The 22,745-nt window shown below is 39.1% G+C and overlaps 1 pseudogene; it reads left to right on the forward strand.

The window, feature by feature from the left end:
* The first annotated feature begins 21,830 nt into the window (after nucleotides 1-21,830).
* LOC149188153 (putative eukaryotic translation initiation factor 5-2) lies at nucleotides 21,831-22,499 on the forward strand (annotated as a pseudogene).
* Nucleotides 22,500-22,745: the final 246 nt, after the last annotated feature.

Below are 22,745 nucleotides of genomic sequence, written 5' to 3' on the forward strand. Positions count from 1 at the left end.
ATCTCAGCAAAAGATAATCAGATGGGGCTTGAGATGACTAATTTAACAACTAATCTTAGGCTAGGTATGAAGTGTAAGGATTTAATTTGAGTTTTTTGGGTGTTTTGTTGGAAAAAGTGAAAGGAAAATTTGGGTCCGAGGATGAGGCCAAATTTTTGCAAAGTTTTGGTTGGGGAAAGGTAGGCAGTAGTTTTCATGCTTTAGATTAAATGAATGGATAGAAAAGACCACTGAGGAGTTGAAGAGGGCAAGAGGCTGCAAGAATCCTCTCCAAACAGATGAAAACATGTAAAACTAAACAAAGTTTAAGGCAGAGCACAACAAACTCATGAATTCTACCTTTGCCACTCAATTTGTTTAATTTCAGAAGAAAAGAGAAGGGAAATGGCATACATAAAACATCAATGAACTTACAATTACATGAAGAAAAACACCATCAAATCACAGAGCCACAAGGATCCCAACAAGTGCTGCAAAACCCTGGTCTTTCCTTTGCCAAAAATGCATGTACAATGAAGTGCCAAGCAATCCCAAGTGTCCAACCCTGAAAATGACTGAGAAATTACATGATATAGGAAATATTAACTCATTCCCATGCCTCTAAGGGTCGAGCTCATCATTCTAGGAGCTGTTTCAACCATATCTAAACAAGGAACTAAAAAATAGGCAATGAAACAACTTGCCTCTATATGTTAGGAAACTGATTCATTCAGTTGTTTTTATCTTTTTAGTGAATGAATCTACTAAAACAAGTAAATATGTGCCAAAATTACATCATGTTCATGAAATTACATCAAGGTAGATCAAGAGTTACATGAAAAAGTGAAACTATTCAAAACTGGGCGAAATTCTGAGCTGCTGAGTGAAAAATAAGCCAAAATTTTCTATGCGCCGCGCCCAAAACCTGTATGCATATCAAAACTTTGGAGCTGATTTTGAGGCACTTCCCGAAGTTCAAAATTATGCTCATGGTAGCTCGTTGGAAATCCCTGCTTGTCTACTTTCCAACCCAAGTGGAATTTCTGGATTTGGATGTCATTTGCCCCTCCAAAACTTCAATCTCCCAAGACTGCTTCTTGTGGGTGCAAAAGTTGGCAGAGAGGTCATTTTTAGGGTGTTTTTGACCCTTTAGGCAACCCAGAACTTGATGAAATCCATAGGTAATCCATGAGAACGCATAAATTTTGATGACAAATCCAAAAATGTAAAGTCTTCCTCCAGAGGATCTCCCAATTATAAGCGCGCGCCAAGTGGCGCTACGCGTTGGGTAGGAAAATCTATTTTGAAGCCAAAAAAATTAAAAATTGACAAAATTTTCTCCAAACTTGCTGAAATTTGGACTGAAGGTCTCTCATCAAGTACTATGCTCAGCCAAAAAGGGTTCAACCAAGATTCGGAGTCTATCATCCCTTTTTCGACGTTTTAGTGTCCTCCTGGTGCATGCAGTTTCAGTGGTGGAAATCACTGTCTTGTTCATATGATATGTCGGTGTCCATCTCCATGGTGCTGCAAGGTGTATGTCAAGTGTATGTTTGATTGGTTGAAAATGAGAAATGAAGACTTGATGTCTTTGTCTCCAAGTGCCAAATATGCCAAAGGGAAATGAGGGACTGTGAGAAATATGGAACAGTGGGTATAATGGAGTGAGGGAAAGGATATGGTTCAATCAAGTGAAGTTTGCAATGTGAGGACAGTCACTTGATTGTGTTTTAGGAATGCGAGGTTTGGGGATTTAGGAATTTTTCAAATGATATGGGAAAGAGAGAGTAATAGGGTATGGTAGGGTTTAGGGATAGGAAAATAGGACTTTAAAAATAAGTGATTTGGGATGTAGAGGAACAGGGGATTTAATAGGGATGATGGGTTTAGGGTGAGGGAAAGAATCAACACGGTGAAGGGGAAAAGGAGTCTTTGGCACCAAAACACCAAAACACAACCCTAAGGAGCAGCTTTAAACAAAGTAATAAGGTTTGCAATTTGACATCACAAACTCTCATAATCCACTTCAATGAGCACCAAACATGTTAATGGAAATTTCATAAACTTCTTGGAGTGAGAAGAACCAAGTGGATTGGAGTTTTTTGAAAAAAATGACACAAATTTGAGTTTTGGCTCTGTGCACCGCGCAACAGCCCAATGCGTCGCGCCAGTGTATTTTTACACTACGGAAAACTGCCCAATGCGCCGCGCGTGCCATGTGCGCCGCGACACTCAGCCTATGCGCCGCGCGCTGCAACTGCTACACATTTTCGGCCTTCAACGTGATTTCTTCACTCCTCCATGATTTGTCTTGGTTTCACTGATGTATCTTGGCATGTAATTGGATTATTGGAACACAAACATATCTCTTATGACAGGGATTTTGATTTTTTGATTTGGGCACACCCACTTTTGTAATGTTTGAAACCTTTGACACTTCACTCTAACTCTGTTTTGCTTCCTTTATGATTTTTTGAGCTGAATGATGAAACTCTTGTCTTTTTGTGTAGGGATAGCTATCATTGGATTCGGCAAAGGAGACCAGGGCTGCGCTTGAAGAATTTCACAACTGAAAGAGCTTTGAGAATTACATATTTATTACAAAGATAAAATGGACGATTTTTCTTCAAAATAGAGTTTTGAAGAAGAATCATGATCAAGCATATTGATGATGAAATTTATATCATGAAAACTTATTTCGAACCTCCCTCATATGCCTACTGGTATTATGGACACTTTGAAGACAAAATTTGCGAAACCCTAGACCTAATGACTGAAATGACTCTTTGCTGACCAAAAGACCAAACAAGACTGTAAATGACTTTAAAATTGACTTTGATGAGCAGACACAGACCAGCAGGTACATGACATGAGGGAGATGAGTGACAAGACCCTTCCATCAGAAAATCAATGCTCCTAATGGAATGCAGATGATCGAACTGAAAGAGACCCCTAAAATGAAATGCAACAAAAGAGATTTTGATCTCTGATGGAGGGCTGAAGAGATCGACTCTAACACACTATGTGCATACTGTCTATAGGTGTGTTGAGTGTGTTTGCAGTGTGTATTTTCATAGTTTTACATGGTTTTTGTTGATTCCCTTTAATTTTTGGTTTGTAGATGTCGGTATCTCTTGAAACTTTTATCGGTTATGCTGATGGTGCCAGTTGTACTACTTATAACTTATCTTCCGCACATGGGCTATCTTTTCTCCGAATGGCGAGTTAGTGAGTATGCAAGGGATTTGTATTGGTCACTCCACAAACAACATTGATTAGTATATCATAGTGGTCGAGCTACTTTCCAATGTTATTGCACATGGGATCCATCGTTTAGTCCTCAAACTTGAATCACAACTCATAGTACTACAACTTGTTAGTGTCTATTCAATTAGAAGTCCCACCATCTTACACATGGTTTTAAGAGTTCACCTTCTAGAAAGACATTTTGATTTCATACAATATGAACATATTTCTAGAAATCTGAATACCTTAACAAATTCCCTAACTAATCATGTTTTAGATAGACATTTGCAATTAATGTAATTAATTTTCAATTCACATCACATCATATTGAAAATATAATAGGAACCCAAAAACACTAAAAAAAAGAAAAAAAAAATTAAATAAATATATATATATATATATTAAGTTTTGTTTTACAAAATCTTGTGCCCAAGACACATATGGAATACATATCCCATATAAAAAACTACATGCAAATATCTTAGATAAATCAAAGGTGTTCATGATAGAATGACGCCACATGAGCCATCTTGCAAAATAGTCATCTCATACAACTAGGCATTCCTATGGTGTATCTCAGGTCACAACGTAATTGGTCGACTGCAGTCTCATCAATTTTGTGTTTCAACTCTTCCATGTGGCGCTTTACCTCTGATAGGACCACTGCTACATCAAAATCTTGTAGGATATCCCATCCTACTGCAGTGACTTGTGCTAGTTCTATTGCCTCCTCTTGTTGGCATTCCTTTGCATGACGGAGATATGAAGCACCAATAGGTCGAATTGGTCCCACATCTGCATGAAACATCAATAGTTTAGTCTCAAAAACATCAAAAAAATTGTAAAACTTTCAAAACTTAAAAGGTAGAAGTTTCTTACCAGAAGCACACCATTCTTGACCCCCAGGAAGCACAAGCTCAAGGTCATCATGAAAGTCCATGTCTACATAAGGATAGTCATTGATCATAATAAACTATCTACGCAACCATCCGAAGAAGGTTGGTGAGAAGTTAATCACTGATAGCCCTGCATGTTAGGACATGTGATCTATCCACCTCCTCATCTGTGGCACCCTTGGATCAATAGGCTCGAGTGTAATCTTTTGGGGCTGAAGCAATGGAACCCATTATAGTGCAAAGGAAACTAAGATCACATCGTATCCAAATTTCTTTATTTTTCCCTCCTTTTCTTTAGATATTTTTTCTTTCATATTGACATGATCTCCCTCACTCTAATTGAAGAGTTTTGTCTCTAGACACCCCAATCCATATTGCATGTAAGATCTTCTTGCAACATGCGGTGTTGAGCTACATTTCAATATTGCGATAATGAATAGGATCATTCTCAAAGGTAATTGGGTCACATATTTTATACTTATCTTTCCATCCTTTATTGGTTGGGCTCAAGGTCTACAATAGGTGGTGATATAATCTTTCACTATCTCCCCACTACTTCTCCCACCTATGAGAGATATGGGGGCACCCCTCATATACATGCCTATCGGAAAGTATTTATCATCTACCTTTATCTCAAGCAGATGTTCCCCAAACCTAAGCACTTGTGCCTAAACGTCCCCTGAATGAACAAGGTATTTCCACAACTTCATTTGTTGCCTCATATTAGGAATCCAAAATAATTTTAGTAATCCAGAGTTCCTTAATGCTTGGATGGTAGTAGGATCATTTGCTACATTTAAATATTGTTTGTCATGTTCTCTTTCTCTCCATACGAAATCCATTTTATGTTGATGAACCCATGAAACATCAACAAGAGATTTATTAGTTTTAGTGTCAGTGCCTTCACACTGCCATCAGTGATCAAAATTCACTCTTTTTGCATTCATATTAGGAGTCCCATTCTCAATGAGTTGCATTCCATTAGGTCATGGATCAACTGATGGTAGGCACATTTCATTTTTTTCCCTCATGACACATATCTGCTGACCACTTTTCATGTGTGATTCAGTCAATGGTTTAGGTCCAGGTTCATTTTCAATCTATTTCATCAAATAGGTCTTAGGTCTTAGGGTTTCAATTTCATTAGGTATTAGGGCTTCACCATGTCAAATTTTCAGTAACCATTGACCAATAAGGGTCAACAGACATATGAGGATGACAATAATCATTAGGAAAGCTTTAAAATCATAATTTGTAAATTTAATAAGTTTTTCACCTCAAAACTAGTTTGAGGTGAAAATAGAGCATTGGTTTTTATTTGTAAATTTCATGTAATTTCATCATTTCTCATATGTAATTAATAAGTCTCATGCTGCTCCTGGTCACCTGTTGATATTTCCAAATACATGCCACTGCAAAAGCAAAAGATCATCAAATATTAGTTCACCTATTTTAAGCAAAAAGTCAAGCATCCAAAAAACAGAGTATTTGAGCAAGCCAAAAGACATTATAAAGTGGGTTTTGGAGAGTGAAAAATCAAAAGTGCCCAAGCCATATAAAGGTCATTTCTTTCTCAACTTAATTCATTGTTTCAATTGAAGTTGATGAGCAAGGGCTAGTAAGGCTTGTTGTTCCGGATATACTTTGTCGGAGCCCAATAACCATGATAATCAGGAAGGACGAAGAGGTACGAAGTAAGGTAAGTTATTCAGGTCAAAACGTTCTCACAAAGGTAGGAAGGCAGGCTAATGACAAAATGAATGGCAATTGTTTGGGATAAGGCTCAATGGCCACCTTCAGTGCCTGAATTTCCCCCTTTTACAAGGCACTGACCCAAAGAGAGTGCTTGTTTTGATGCTACTAGAGCTACTCGATATCTATCTTGTTCATTAGCTAGAATCTACTGGAACAACTGCTCCTGCATCTTGAACTGCTCGTATCATGTATCTCCTACTCCTACCTTTGCCTTTGATGCCGGGTATAATACTCGATCTTCCTTTGCCCCTGCCTATGATGGTGGTGCCTCTGCTTTTCTTTATAGCTGGATATGGAACTGGTCATGGATCAATAGCTGGAGTGAGTCTTCTATTCCTTCTACCTGCCCTTAAGACCTAGAGCGATGGCGGCCTTTAGTCGAGAGTTTGGCAGGCTCACCCTAGACCAGGAGGAATGCACGTAGTGAGTCGGGAATGTTATGATGATCCCTTACCTTAGAAGCAACATCAACGGATGGGATGGGTTGGAAGCCCTTACCTTAGAAACACCGGATGGATGATGGGGATGGTTAATTAACCAATAGGGTGGTTGTTCCATTTATATTATATCGTTTCACTGCCGCCGGATAGCTTGGATGGATGATTATGTGGTGAGAGCCTCGTTGGATGGATTATTATGTGGTGAGAGCCTTGTTGGAGTGGCACTACGCAACTAGGCTTTTTCTCTAGTGTTTTTTTGAATGGGAGCTACGCATAGGAGCTGCGCTATGCACCTGGGAAGTGTGTTATGCATCTGGGAGTTGGGCCACAAACAGCTGTAGATTCCATCAAATTGCTTCAAAACACCCAAATTCTTCCATAGCAAGTAAGTAACATCTCTTTTCTTGCAGACAAGAATTGTTGCATAAGCTTTTGGGTTGTGTTGTCTCTCAAAAAATTAAACCCTAATTGTTGTTGAAACCTAATTGTTGTTGTCCTATATTATTAAACCCTAATTGCTGTTGTCTCTCAAATACACTCATTGTTGTTGTCCCATATCATTTTTACTATTTCCCTAACTCTCATCCTCCCATAGATAATTCCCTCCCTAAACTTTTCCCTATAATACCACAAACCCTACCATTACTCCCAAACCCTACACCTTTCACTAACCGTACTTATTTCCTACATCCCTTACCCATTCTTGTTCACCCTCACCTGCTTTCCTATTTAAAATCTCTTCATACTCATCTCACCTTCATTCCCCAATCCACCTCTCCTCATTTACATAAAGACAAAAAACAGTACAATAATGGAGAGGGACAGTGAGTATGAAATGGAGGAAGAGACACATAGTGACAGTTCCATAGAGAGAGACACTCAGGGTAGAAGGCCTCATAAGGGAGGAAAACATATCAGAGAGGAGCCCACCAGTTTGAGAAAGCTGCAAGCTTTCCCATTTGCCCTTTCTTGTTTCAGACATCAGTCATGTTACAGTTTTTGTGAAATGGTGGAAAGGGTAAAATCTCATAATGAATTAGCAAGGTTGTTTGTGACACACTTGGACAACAATGAGGTAAATCTTGCTAGGGTTACATTCACTTTGTCACCAATTGTCATTTCAGAGGCTACAAGTATTCCAAATGTGGGTGAAAAGTGCAACAAAGGTCAGTACATTGACAGGGAGTACTCTGAGCCTTACATTAAGGCTAAATATCATAACAAACTCAACAGAGTGTTCCCCTTTAAATTATTGGAGGACAGGTTTGCTCCATTGATGAAGATCATCATCAAGTACTTTACTTGTGAAGGTAGGTTCTCCAGAGTGTATGCCTACCACATTAGATTGTTGATGCATTTCACTAGGGTGAGAATGATGAATATCCCCTGCTTCATATTCAGAAACATAGAGAAGATGACATTCATTGTAAATAAGAAATCATACCCCCAGCAGCTAACCAGCATCTACCACTTCTTTGTGATTAAAATCATTGTTTCACATCAGCTGAACCTACTTAACATACCATGGGAGACCTTCATTTCTCATGAAATTTTCAAAAGCCCTCAAGTCTTTTCATCGATGCCTCAAGAAGAAAGTGGACCTTTAGGACAACAAAATGTCCAAGAAACTGAAACTGTGGGAGTGCCAATATTTGTGACATATGAGAAAGGCATTAGGAAACCTTTTGCAGCTGCCAGGCGAGTATTATCTCCACAAGGTATGGAAGGGGTCTTGCCTTCATCTTCAGGCCAAAGGCAAATGCTATCTCCACCAAGAATGGAAGGGGCTTTGCCTTCTTCTTCAACTAAACAGGTATAGGTTGGGCAACAACACAAGGGCAAAGGTAAAGGCAAGAAAAATATGCATGAGAAGGATCTTAGTGATGGGAAAGAGAGAGATTTTGACCTTGTTGATCATGAAGAGGCACAAGCAGTTGATGTCATTGATTTGGAAACTCAAAGTACAAAGATTACTAAAGACATGATCATCAAGGAGAAAGAGGCTGAGATACAAGCCTTGTCAGTCAATTTAGAGAGGGAAAGGTGGGTCATCAATTATCTAGAGCAAGAAAAAAAACAATTGATCGACAAGCAAGTCCTCATAGAGTTACAAATGATAAAAGAAGGCAGGCAAAAGATCAAGGAGGCCAATGTTCCATTAACCCATATTGAACACGAAATTGAGAATGATAGGGAAACATGGCTTGAGAGGGTCAATATATGCCACTATGGGCTGCTTGAGAAGGCCAATAGAGACAAGAAGATGCTTGGCCATATGGCCTATCACTATATGACCCGGAACAAAATATGTAATATAAGGATAAGGAAGATTAAGGCAAGGTTGAGGAAGGCCTTAAAGAGAAAAAAGGAGAATGAAAAGCTAAAAATCTTGGCCAAGGCTTCACTAGCCCATCAATACAACTAATGAGAGTGCCTTGTGCCAAATCTAGGCAAGTTTTGGTGAGTTTTCTTCATTTTGAGATTTTGAAATTTTCCAACACAGAAAATTGCATTAGGTGCGTAGCGCCACCGGCGCTATAGTTTTGACTGTGAGACTATTTGGAGGAATGGTTTGCATATTTAGATTCAAAATGATGCGAATATCAATCCCTAAAAGTTTCAGCAAATCTGGAGCAAATCTTGGTCACCTAAACGTCAAAAAACCATCTAAAAATGACCTCTCTGCCTCTTTTGGGACACATAGGAAGCAGCCTTGGGAGATTCCACTTTTGAGGGGGAAAATGACCTCTAAATGAAAAAATTCAAGATGTTCTAGAAACTAGATAGGAAGACGTTTCCAACGAGATATCTTGAGCTCAATTTGGCTAAGGGAAAGGCCTCCAAATCTTTTTGATAAGTGGTGCTACCCATAGAACCAATTTGCTCAAAAATCCAAATTTCACCTAGTTTTTCTACAAGCTGACTTTTTGTTCTCATCTTGGATGAATTTATGATTGTAAATGATGCTATGCTATGTAAATGTAATTGTAAAATGATCTGAAAGGGTAGATTCATCATTTTGAGGTGGTTTGGTGTGAATGAATAAGTTTCCATGGTTATAGAGGCAAGTTGTTCCACTGCCTATATTCTTGTTCCTAGTTTAGATATGGTTGAAACAATCCCTTATCTCTTGGATTCGACCCCTAATGGTTAGCATAGGTGGTTTTGATTTCTATATTATGTATTTTTTCAGTCATTAGCAAAGGTTGGACTCTTGTGGATGCTTTGAGATGCATTATACATCTCTACAATAGTTTGGCAAGGAAATAAACCAGGATTTGTAGCTATTTTTGTGGGATTCTTGTGGTAATGTGTTTTTGCATTGTTTCTCCTTCTGTCATTAGTTTTTCTCATGTGTTATGTGTGCCAAAATCTAATTCATTCTTCTAAACTAAATGAATCAAGATAGATAGGTAGAATACATTGGTTACAATGCTCTACCTTACGAATACATTTAGTTTTTGACATTTTCAGTTGTTTGAAGAGGATTCATGATCTTTGCATGCCCTCCTCAGCTCCTCACCAGTCTTATACCTACCATCTCATTCAATTTCAAGTGCCAAAACACCTACCTACCTCGCTCCATAGAACACCCTGCAATTCTGACTTGATTTCCCAGAGCCAAAGCTGCCTACTCCATTTGATCCAGCAAAAAAACCTTCAAAATCAACCAAAAACCATAGAGCTACTATACTATCCTAAAATCCATATTTAATTCAGTCATCTCAACTGAGATTGACAGGGAGAGAGCCCTCTCCCAACCTGGTAGGGCTAGCTACCAGGTTAAGCTTGGTTTGTGGTTATCCTAAGATTGCCTCCCTTCAGCCTGAGGTCGATCTAGTCTCTAACAATTAGGATCCTTTTCATGCAAAAAACTTGACAAATTTTGAGGAACATTTATTGAACCAACTTTATATCTACACCCAATGCAACCCAGAAGAGCAAACCAGATCGTTGCACCCCTACCTGCAGTGCATGACTTATTATGTGCAACACACTTTTCGACCCTCTAGGCCTACATTAGTCCTAGAGTGAAATTTTGGAACCCTATGGCCCTCAAAAACTCATAAATCTTGCATGAAATCATATTGAAATGGAACCACGGAAAGAAAGAGAAGGTTTTTAGCTCCTACCTAGAAGTGACAGTGCTCGAAATTGTCCGCTGGATTTGCTATTGTAGACGATTGAGGTTAAAAATGACTCTGAACTCTAACTATTGAAGGTAAATGTGAAGTGGTAAAAATAAATAGTCATTTTTTAGTATATATGGTGATATTTTTCATTATTTTATTCATATTTAATGCTTTGACCTAGTGATGATTCATTTTTACTATGAAACATGTATGTTTAAACCTTTTTGTGTTGTTCTAAGTAGGTCGACAACTGTTAACAAATTTTTTTTGTGCTTTAAACAAATTATTTTGACCAAAATGTACACCTTTATCTCTTTTTTAGACTCTTTAAACCTACGAAAAAGGAACCCCTTGGATTCTTGTTTCAACTCTTTTCAGACTCCCAAAACCTAAAAAGGTTGTCGAGCACTTGTCTTTTCAAACTCATTAAAGGAAATGAAAAGACGTCTACTCAGTAGAAGTTTAACCATTTTCCGAACTAAGATAGACTAATACAAAAAAGGAATACCTCAGTCAAACATGGCTAAGAGGTTCTCTTAGGTATTGTTTTCTACCTTTTGCAGAGCTAAGGGACTACCTACGAAAAGGGACATATGGAGTTTCCTTTTTCGCCTCTTTTTTAAACTCTCTAAACATGAAAAATAAGTCGAGTCTTACCTTCGTTGGACATGTAAAAACATCAAACAACAATGGACTTCTCAAACATGACAACGCCAAAGCACTCCTTCTCAGGTTTATTTAAATATACTCTGAGGGATTCATAAAAAAGGTGAACTTACTAATCAATTATATGTTATTCTCCTCGAGATTGTTAAAAAATAAAGATGTACTTGTTATAGACATTTTTGTGCCTTACAACTCTAAGCATGAAATGTCCATAAACCAAGGGATCCAAAGTCCCTAAAAGTGTTGTTCCTGCCCCTAAAGGAACAAGGTCAACAAATTACAGCTTCTCCCAGAAGTTCTCCACCAGAAATTTCTCAGAATCAGTCAAATCAGGATCATTTCAGCTGCTCCACTAGCTACCTGCGTTGCATAGCACCCAAGTACACTAGCTAGGTGCATTGCAACGCACCTAAATGCACTACCAGGGTGCGCTGAGCGGGAAATGACAAATGGCAGTGCCATTCCGCGAGGTGGAAAGACAATGGAAGCTTCCAGAATCTTCCTCCATGACACTTGCCTCACTGAGTTCGACCAAGGATGAGTAAGAGGCTCTCAGCCTCCAAGTGGAAGCAAGAACTGATAGAGAGAAGACACTAGTCAAATGACAAGCTGACTCATCTTCTTTGCATACATCTATATATGGATCCCTCATCCCAGAGATCCAAAGGCTGGAATTTTGTACATTGCAGAGAATTGCAGTTGGTTTTGAGATTGAGATTAGAGTATTGGGTGATTTATGCTTTGTTGGAGGTGAAGAAGGGATTCCTTTGCTGGGAGGTTGATGCTGGATCGGGACTCACTTGGTTGTATCTCCTCCTGGATCTTCTTTTTATATCAATAAAACTATTTGAGTTTCTCCTACATGCTTGTGTATCATTGATGCTTGTTACATTTGTGTGTTTAGCTTAAATCTGATCCTAAGATATTTATGAATATAAATCTATGTCTTTGTGTAGTTTTCCTCTTCTGTGATCTTACAGGAACTTGGTGAAGCTGGGCAAGTAAGGGAGCAGGTAGCTGGAAGCTGTCAAAGAGAAGAGAGATTGGATCAAAGGACTAGCGCAAGACACAGGTTGGTTCATCCTATTCCTCTTCGTTTATAGTTCATAAAGAAGAATACAAAAGTAGTTTTCTCTGTTTGTTGCTAAGGCACTATCACACCTTAGTGGGATAGGGTCGTTCTGAATAGACACTTTTCCCCACAACAAAATGGCGACTCCACTGGGGACGATTGTCTAATTAGTTTATTTGTGTTTCTCTTGTTGTTTGTTTCATAGACTTAGAAGTAGCAATCGAACTGCATTTGCCATTTACAAATGCAAAGTAGACACCTGCTACTTCAATCCATTCACTGGATCTGTCTATGATTTGAACAATGGATTCACAAATGATCTGATTGCCCTTTGTGATAGCTCTTAGTCCTCCTTTAAATCATCCCTCTGATTGTACCTTACTGATTGCTTTTACTCGGCCAAAAACCATAGATTAAACTGCAAACCATGACCCAGAACCCGGATAGAAGTCTCGTTTCTGCCCCAGCGCAGGCTCTGTGAAGAGGTTCTGCATTTCAACGCAGGTCCCGAGAGGGCTACCTGCATTGCAATTCAGTTTCTCTGTGCAACAGGTGCGCTGATCAACCTTTGCCCTGTGCAGCTGAGGTTCTTTGCTTCATTTTGTCCAGTTTTGTCTCTGATTTTTGCAGCCTGTGACCAGTGTGTGTACCTGTCTGAAAACTCCTTTTCTTTGCCTTAATTCCGCCTCCTTTGTACAAAAAGACTGTAGGTGTTTTTGTGTGTTTGTGGCATCATTTACAGTTTTCCATTGCAAAAGTGAAATAGTCACACTGTCGTCCTTTGATTTAGATCTGTCGTAACTGTCGATTTTGGTCTTAGGAGAAAGTTTATTTGCTGTTGACAGTCGATTATGCTTTTACTTTTTCCTTTGGTTTGAATTTGTGACTTTCTAGTGTCGAAACGAGTGTTTATTTCAAAATCGTAAAGTGTCGTAATCATCTCTACCTTTTGATTTCGAAAAGAAGCTTGTTTGTGTTTGTCATTTGAAAGCGAATTCAGATTTGTACATCAAATTTCTTTTTAGGCATCAATATTAAGAAAGTGAAAAACAAATACATGCACAAGTGCATTTGCATATTGATAGTTTGTATGGCTTGATTTAGGAAAAGTGCATTTACAGTGTGCTCTTTGCTCTTTGAGAAAATATTGTGTCTTTCTTTTCCCCTTGTAGCTAGGATTTTCATTGTTGAAAAGAGATAAAAGATTTGCTTATCATCTTTAGATTGCATTTAGGAATTACATCTACATCTCGTGGTGAACCCCAAAAGGAAAACTTCTAAGAAAGATCAACTTAAAATAAATTGAATGAATCTAACAACGCTTTGGAACTTAACGCACAACATAGAGGTCTAGGCTAGAGACGTGTTCCGGCGTCGTAAAACCTGGTAACTGTTGTCCCCACTGATGGTTGGGTGATTCTTCCACTGTGAGACGATAACTGCCAGTACGGACTTGTGCTCCCATGTATCGTCGAGTATATATTGGGAGACCCCTATAGGCTTAAAACCTTTTATCCATAGGAAGCCGTGTCGGCCGCCCTACTGATCGCAATGCACCGAACACAGCATTCGGGAAGATTGACTTCCGTACCATAAAACGTATTCTGCAGTTTTGTGATTGGTTTGGTACTCCCTCTACCTAGATCTCCAGAGCAGTCCCTTTCGTTTCTTTTCAGACTCCTTAACGGAAAAGGTCCATCTGAGCACTTGTCACTTCAGGCTCACTAAAAATCGAAGGAGACTAGAGTCATCTTTTGTTTTTTCTCGACTTTTTAAAATTGAAAAAACAAGTTGTGTCTAAAGCGTCTAAAAATTTATTTTAAATGGAATATTCATTACCCCTTTCCTACGTCGATCTTGGGTTGAGAAAATGGAGTCTACCAACCAAGGAATTCCCCTTGGTGGAAATCCTAGTCCCTTATCCTCTTGGGGAGATGTTGGTGCACCCCATATGGCCACCTTGTCGCTTCCAGGACTGACAATTGGCTTGCCAGTATGGCTCTTCTCAACCAATGTCGTTCAGAACACCACTATTCCTGAACAATCGAATCAGCAGTTAGACCAGTCCAGAGTTACCCACCAACCTTCTACTTCCTCTAATTCTTCCTCTTCGCTTCATGGGGCTGGCAAAGCCAAAAGTCAAGTTACTAAGGAGAAGAAGGAAAAGAAGAAGAAAGAGAAGAAGAAGAAGGAGCCAAAGGCGAATAGGGGGAAACAAGTGTCATCTAACGAAAATCCACACACTGCACTGACCAGGCCTAAATCGCCATGTGTCATTTGCAAGGGAGACCACTTTCACAGAGATTGTCCTTGCATCCCTCAGATACTAAGGGACTGGTCTCCCCGTTTGCACAATCCGGTGTCATCAACCTCTGATGGCCATGTTGACAACTCACCGTCAACTAGTGAAAGTGAAGCCGCAGGACAAAAAGGGAAAGCTAGATTTTCCTGTAAACTGTAAGAAGGCGATCATGCCGTCTACCGTTGTCCCTTCTTAGACGAGGCTAAAAGAGTTTTGGAATATCGTCCGGTTTCACCGTTGCGACTTCCTCGTGGATATAAAAAACTCTTGCCGAGTCCGTCACCAGTTGAAAACCCGGCTGCCCCGCTCAGGTGGTCAGCCGAAGCACCTATCATTGAAGATAAACCATCTGAATCCGTACCAGATGAAAGTCAAAAGGTCGAGGCGGCAGTTAACCCGGTCTTGCCTTTAGAGGTTTCATCTTCAGATGATACCGTCACGGAAGAGAACAAGGATGACACCGTCCAAATTCTCTTCATCAACACAGACTCTGACGAACAAGGGGGCAGTCTACCCATTCCTTTACCGTGGGAAGGAAGTTCGTCAGAGCCATACCCGGCCGTCTACTCAGGCCCACCTCCAAGCAACCTAGTTGTCTCCTTCGACTGCAATCAACTAGGCAGGCCCCGTTTACCAGCAAGCATACCATTCCGAATTATCGTTCAAATATATAGAATGGTCATGGCTGGTACCATCATAGATGAGGGGGCTTCTGTGAGTATCCTTTCCTCTATTGCTTGGAAAGCGCTTGGTTCGCCATCGCTTTCGCCTGAGATGAGAAATCTCACAGGCTTTGATAAAGGAACCAGTCAACCTTTAGGGATCCTTCCCAATGTGCCCATAACATTGAGAAGGAAGACAGTTCAAATGAATGTAATGGTAGTTCAAGGACCCTTAGATTACAATCTACTCCTTGGACGAGACTATATTTATTGCATGGGAGCCATCGTCTCCTCACTCTTTAGAGTAATGTGTTTTCCGCACAAAGGAAGAGTGGTCAAGCTCGTGGACCAGCTTTCATTTCCCGGATCACGCATAGCAAATAGTCATATACCATCCTTAAATGGTCTCTTCACGCAAGAAATGTCTCAACCCCCAGTCCTTCCTCCTGATGAGCGCGAGTAATTCGGAGGGATATGACTGAAACCCAGGGGGCATGCGTCCTGGTCTGCTTCGGCAGGAAAACTTTGGTTATAGGGTAGGTTTCCGCGGGAGAATATGACTAGTCTGTACCCCGTCCGTGATTGGAAGAGGGGTTATTCTAGAATAAGATTCTCTTGTCAAAGTTATGTGAGTGGCGCGCATTTTTGCTCACCTTTGTTTATTTCGGTAGACATCGTCGAGGAAGTGTTTCATTTGTAACGCGAATGAGACAATCTTTAGTAACCTGTAAGAGGTAGGCCTCTCCTGATAGAACAAATTTTTTGTCTGCAAATTGAGGAGTAACCTTGAAATTGTATTTTATACCTGGGGGCATGCAAACCTTTTGGAGTGCAAGCAAAGAGCGGTTATTTATCTGTTTTTTGGATTAGTCATTTCCTAACTTGCATAAAGGAAGGATGTGGGGAAAAAATCTAAATATTGCCGTTTTATATGAGACTTTCTTATCATATGACTGGATTAATCGAGCAGTTTTAGCACATAGTTCAAGCTCGTTAAAAAATAAACATAAAACCGAGCAAGTGTTTCAATCCGCATTTAAGCTCGTTAAAAACTGAACTATCCTCCGGTAAATAACCACTGTGAATGTAGCATTATCAGCCATTAAAGCCTTGGTCGTGTTTGCACCGTCACCTCCACTTTTCCATTGGCCGATCATTCACCTCCATTTGATTGTTTAACCATTTTGAGGAACAGCTGCGAAGAGTGATTTCACTAGCCATCCTTATGGCACTGCCGTGATTGGAAAATTCCAAACCTTACCTGGAATCAGCTGCTACTCATTTTATCACTCGTTCCTCAAAAGACGAGTCTTCTTTAAGCTCTTTTCATCTGACTCGTAAAATATGACAAGATTGCCGAGTTTTGGCCTTCCAGCTCATTAAAACGATCGGAAGTGCTATCCCTCCTCTAGATTTTAATCTTTTTGGACCTGAGGGATTATTGCACAAAAAGAACGAGCGCTTGTTTTGTTCGGCTCGTTAAAACTATCGAAAATTCATCCCTTCTGTAATGTTTTATACTTTTTCGGACTTAAGGGATTAGATGATGAAAAAAGAATTCCGGAGTTAACTTTACGTACATTTTCATACTCTCTAAAAATGAAAAGGACCGAGTTATCTTTGTTGTTAGACTCGTTAAAAAGATTAATAGCGACAAACTTGTCTTTAGACAAGAACGAGTTTCACTATCGCTAGGCTTGTTAAAACATAGCGATGGGTTTGCCTGAAGGGAAAATTATAGAACAAGCATATGTTATCCTCCTCAAGCTTGACAAAAATAAAGAGGTACTGGTCAGCAATGACTAGGGAAAAATTGGGAAAAACTCAAAGAATCTTTATTGGTAGCAAGTCGCTCTTGAACATGACACTTCCACTCCGTGCCTGAGTCGGGTTGGGTTGTTTCATTCACCGGTCACATCACCATGGTCACGCCATACCATCCACATTTGGGGTAAATGCTACCAATCCATCACATAAGTGTCGCCGACATGTTCAAGAGAAGTCATCCAAAGAAGTCACCTGTGTCCCATCCACTACCATACATTATACTTCATTCTTTCATGACCGCCATCCTGAACCATGTATCATCAGATCGTTTTCACCTCCATCAAAATCATTTGCTTCGTTCCATGTCATTGATGTGGGATTCATTAAGGCCCTCCTTTGACGGATCACTTCTTGTCGACATCAGCTCACTATCCAAGAAGTTGATCTAGGAACACCCCCTTCAGTACTTTGAAGCTTGCATGCCTCAATGGCAAGTTTCTCACTTCCGGTGACAGGTATACATCAATGACCTTCGACCGAAATATTTTGCGTGGTGTTCGACGCCAAGTCCTTTATTCACACCACGTGAATTGTACGGCAGTACCTTGAGGGTCATCATCATTATCGGTGATTCCTCTCGCGCTTGTTAACAGTTTACATCATTGACTGGTAATCAAGCGATGTCTTTCCATGTTCGACTTCAAAACATTTCTCACATGGATCGACTTGTACTTCGAGTGAAGATCGGACGAGATTGAAGACCCCGGATCTAGTTTCATCCATTCAGGCTGCGATATATATTATGGAAAATAAAGACATTGAAATGTACAGCCTTGCAGCACAGATAATCATCTTACCAAAAGGATGATGGCTCTATCGGAATCATCAGTCTACCATGAGACAATTGTCTGTCCTATGTACATGAAAATGAATTTATAAAGCTAAGCATGGGAATGCCCACCTCAACTAGATCATGAAAACAGTATGAAAATAATGTATTGTATTGTATCTTATTACAGGTCTCCTCCCATCATTGAAAGAACTTCGGATCCTCCTAATAAAGCATTTCACCCGATAAACGGCCTCATACTTTAGGGGGCAATTGTTATAGACATTTTTGTGCCTTACAGCTCTAAGCATGAAATGTCCATAAACCAAGGGATCCAAAGTCCCTAAAAGTGTTGTTCCTGCCCCTAAAGGAACAAGGTCAACAAATTACAGCTTCTCCCAGAAGTTCTCCAATAGAAACTGCTCAGAATCAGTCAAATCAGGATCATTTCAGCTACTCCACTAGCTACCTGCGTTGCATAGCACCCAAGTACACTAGCTAGGTGCGTTGCAACGCACCTAAATGCACTACCAGGGTGCGCTGAGCGGGAAATGACAAATGGCAGTGCCATTCCGCGAGGTGGAAAGACAATGGAAGCTTCCAGAATCTTCTTCCATGACACTTGCCTCACTGAGTTCGACCAAGGATGAGTAAGAGGCTCTCAGCCTCCAAGTGGAAGCAAGAACTGATAGAGATAAGACACTAGTCAAATGACAAGCTGACTCATCTTCTTTGCATACATCTATATATGGATCCCTCATCCTAGAGATCCAGAGGCTGGAATTTTGTACATTGCAGAGAATTGTTGTTGGTTTTGAGATTGAGATTAGAGTATTGGGTGATTTATGCTTTTTTGGAGGTGAAGAAGGGATTCTTTTGCTGGGAGGTTGATGCTAGATCGGGACTCACTTGGTTGTATCTCCTCCTGGATCTTCTTGTTATATCAATAAAACTATTTGAGTTTCTCCTACATGCTTGTGTATCATTGATGCTTGTTACATTTGTGTGTTTAGCTTAAATCTGATCCTAAGCTATTTATGAATATAAATCTATGTCTTTGTGTAGTTTTCCTCTTCTATGATCTTGTAGGAACTTGGTGAAGCTGGGCAAGTAAGGGAGCAGGTAGCTGGAAGTTGTCAAAGAGAAGAGAGATTGGATCAAAGGACTAGCGCAAGACACAGGTTGGTTCATCCTATTCGTCTTCGTTTATAGTTCATAAAGAAGAATACAAAAGTAGTTTTCTCTGTTTGTTGCTAAGGCACTTCACACCTTAGTGGGATAGGGTCGTTTTGAATAGACACTTTTCCCCACAACAGTACTGACCAATATGGTTAGGGAAATTGGGAAAATAGGGTATTCCATTTCTAATTCTAGTGGATCGCTCTTGGAAATGACACTCTTCCACTTCACCTATGTGGCTACTGGGTTGGGTAATCTTCTTTTCTTTTGGTTATCATACTATTTTTAGAGCCTCCATTTTGGTTTTGGTTCAATGCAGCCAACTCCATTCAGTGTTGTTTGAGTGTTCAAGATAAGTCATTTAGTTGATATCCATTACAATACTTTTAAGCCTTCATTCCATGTTTTCATTTCCTGATCTAGTTTTGTGTCAGCATCATTCTAATCATTTTTTCTCAATCATGATACCCGTTTCATGTTGTTGATGGGGGATACATCAAAGCCCTCTTGCAATGGGTCACTTTCTATCAACATCAACATATTATCCAAGAAGTTGACTTAGAAAAATCTTTAGTACCTTATTTCTTTCATACATCAATGGCAATTTTCCTCGCTCTCAGTGACAGTTTTACATCAATGGCCTTCGACTGAAATACTTTTTGTGGTGTTCGACATCAACTCATTTATTCACACCATATGTTTTGTATTGTAGTACCTCGAGAGACATTAACATCATCGGTGTTTTCTCTCACATCTATTAATAGCTTACATCATTCGCTGGTAATCAGATGATGTCTACAATGCTCTACCTCAACTCATTTATTCACATGGTTAGACTCGTACATTGCTTAGTTGTGTGAAGGAGATAGAAGACTATGGATCTATTTTCATCCATTCAGGCTGTGATTTCAGGGTTATACAGAGATCACAATGTATGATGGCCATGATCAAATAGACAATCATCCAGTCATGGGTGCACCACTTGTCATCCATGGATGTGTCTTTTGATCGTTATACATGTTATCTTAGCTTATGTGTTGAGTATGGGTATGCCTCCCTTAGCAAAAAAGATGTCATGATGAAAATGTATTGTAACAGATGAAGCCCACCGGTTGTTCTTGGTCCCGACTTGTCACAAGGTAAAGCACTTCAGTCATCAATCATCATTTCTGACTTTCCACTTTAGGGGGTAATCTATTATAGTTCATTTTGTCACATCCCATCAATGCGCCTCCTAATGGGGTCAATAAAAATCTTATTCCTCCTTACCATCGTGTTGTAGAAATTCGTAAGCATGACTCTATCTAATCCCTGAGTTTCTTCCTAAAATCACCTTGTTTTAGTTATTTTAAGGACCAAAACACCCTGCATAACTGAGCACATGTGTTGTAGTGCAATCTCTCTTTCTCTCAGGGTTCTATGCAGTGCACCCTGCATAAATGTGGGGGTGTATTGACTCTAGAAATTAGGGAAAAAATAAAAAAATATGAAGCTTCCTCTTCTAGAAGCTTCAAGAGGTTGTTTTAACCATTTACCTTGGATAAACATTCGAATCCTATATGATTCCACCTTGGAGAAATCACCATATTATCCCTTGAGATCATCCTCCAATCACTTTTGGATCTCAAGCCTAGATTGGTAAATGGATAAGAATTCATGAACACCTCTCCTTCCTATATATTTACCTCATTCCATAGGCCCAGGGTTAGTAGTGGTTGGATTTTGGAGAGTGATGTTACCCTTATGTTGTTGTGGTGACAAGTTCCATTTCATTCATTTAGGGTGATTGGAGGTGCACATTGTGACAAGGAAGGGAAAATTCAGCATTGGAAGATCTCTTCTACAAGATGAACACCTATTTATGGTTGTAAACCCCTTCCATTTATATTAACGTAGACAATTCTTTGTTTTCATGTATGTGGTGTTCTTATTTCATGTATTTCAATACCATTTTGATCTATTGAATAGAGTATATAGATGATACTGCATAGATCTCGTAGTTTCTTGGATTTTGTTATCTAACCGTGGAGGTTCTAATTTTGGCAATCAAAGTTGGAATTGGAGCATTCAAGCGAAGGAAGGAGCGAAGCCCATGACATATTCTAGGTAGGCTTCATACCATCATCTATTTACTTTAAGGAAAGCATTGTATTCCTTGTCTCTTTGTTGTTCTAGGTTAGCCATCAAATCTAGGGGAGATACTTTTTTCCGCAATCGTAAATCCCATATAACACCGTGTACAAAGTGAATTCATCTATGAAATAGTATAATGAATGTTTTTAAATTGGAATCTATCCATTTTCATTTTTTACAATGAAACGATGAATTTAGAGTATTGGGATTGTATCTAACCCAGGCCATGTTAATAAATTTATAGTGTCTTTTTATTTCTTTTATTTTTAAGTTCACAATCTTTAATATGATTGGATGTGTAACTACAAGATTTCAAACTTGGAACTTTAATAGGCACATTATTACTCCTTCAGTCTATTCTCACAAAAGAAATATCATACTTTTCATATTTATGATTTTTTTTGTTTGACCCAGAAGTATTTGAACATTGAATATCATGATTTACTTAGTACTTCATAACAAAGTCGTTGGCGATTTTTCATACTTGTGTTAAGAACAAAAATATGCCCAATTATTTTAATAGATTAAAAACTACATCTATAAATTGTATGACTAGAAATTGCAAACATGTTGCAAAATAAATTTTGTAAGGCAATAACATAGGAAAGAGTAGCGTATAAGAAATCTTCTAATGAGGACGATCAATCTCCTCAAAGGATCGAGGAAAACCATGATGAGGAAGCCGATGATGGAGTGGAATGGTAGGTTGACACCTCTGTTGAGTCTTCTCATAAGAGGATCAAGGAGCAACTGACTCTTGCTAACAATGAAATGGTGATGTTAATTATACCTAAAGAAGGTACAAAGAAACACACTGATATGAAGGTTGTAGGGAAGACCGTTTCAAAGAACACAATATCTCATCCTAAGAGTAAGAATGATGCTGAGAATGGTAAGAAATCAACAAAACTTATGCCAGAAAGTGATGATAAGGAGAAAGAGAGTGATTTTGATGAGAACAACTTGAAGACAGTTAAAGGGTTAAGCATTCATGCTAAGCTTCTTGTTGATTTTAATGATTTTCTTCAAAGGGGAAACTCTCCTAATTAGTTGGTGAAGAACATACAATCTCTTAGTGATTCTCCTCAAGAAGTGATGACCGCATTTTTGAGGGCCTTAAAAAGGTGTTAGCGAGTGATTTTCCAAGGAGGTTGAAAAGAGAAATATTTACTTCTCCAAAGCTCTTCAGAATGAAGATTACCAGCTATTGTTGTTGAATGAAATTGAGGCTTTTTGTAAGAATGCCAGTACAGATGTAGTCACAGAGGTTGATTTGGTTCTGAAAGTTTTATATGATGATGATATATTAGAAAAGTTATTTTCCAGTAGTATGATAATCATACTTTGGGTGCCCAAGGAAATAACTCTTTAATGTGGAAAAATTTTAAGCCATCTAATGATTTTCTCATAAGAATCGAGTTTGAATCTAAAGAGGATTAGTCAGAAAAAAAAATATGTTTTACCATGTTAAGTCGTTTCACTGAAGAGATTACTGTAGTGTTTCCAAGTTGATGAAGCTTGTATATCATGAAGATTCATGTCTACACTATGTAGCCATGTAATGACCACTATTTGTATACATAGCAAAAATATTTAAAATACTAAGGACATAACTTTTCATTAATGTTGGGTTGTGTAATATTCTTTCCACGACTAGCCTAAGGTTTTTTAAATGGATTTCACACA

Source organism: Pinus tabuliformis, chromosome 3_1 (assembly GCF_031772625.1).
Source record: "Pinus tabuliformis cultivar Carrire ecotype Pingquan chromosome 3_1, CPIR1, whole genome shotgun sequence".
In the NCBI taxonomy this organism is placed as follows: domain Eukaryota; kingdom Viridiplantae; phylum Streptophyta; class Pinopsida; order Pinales; family Pinaceae; genus Pinus; species Pinus tabuliformis.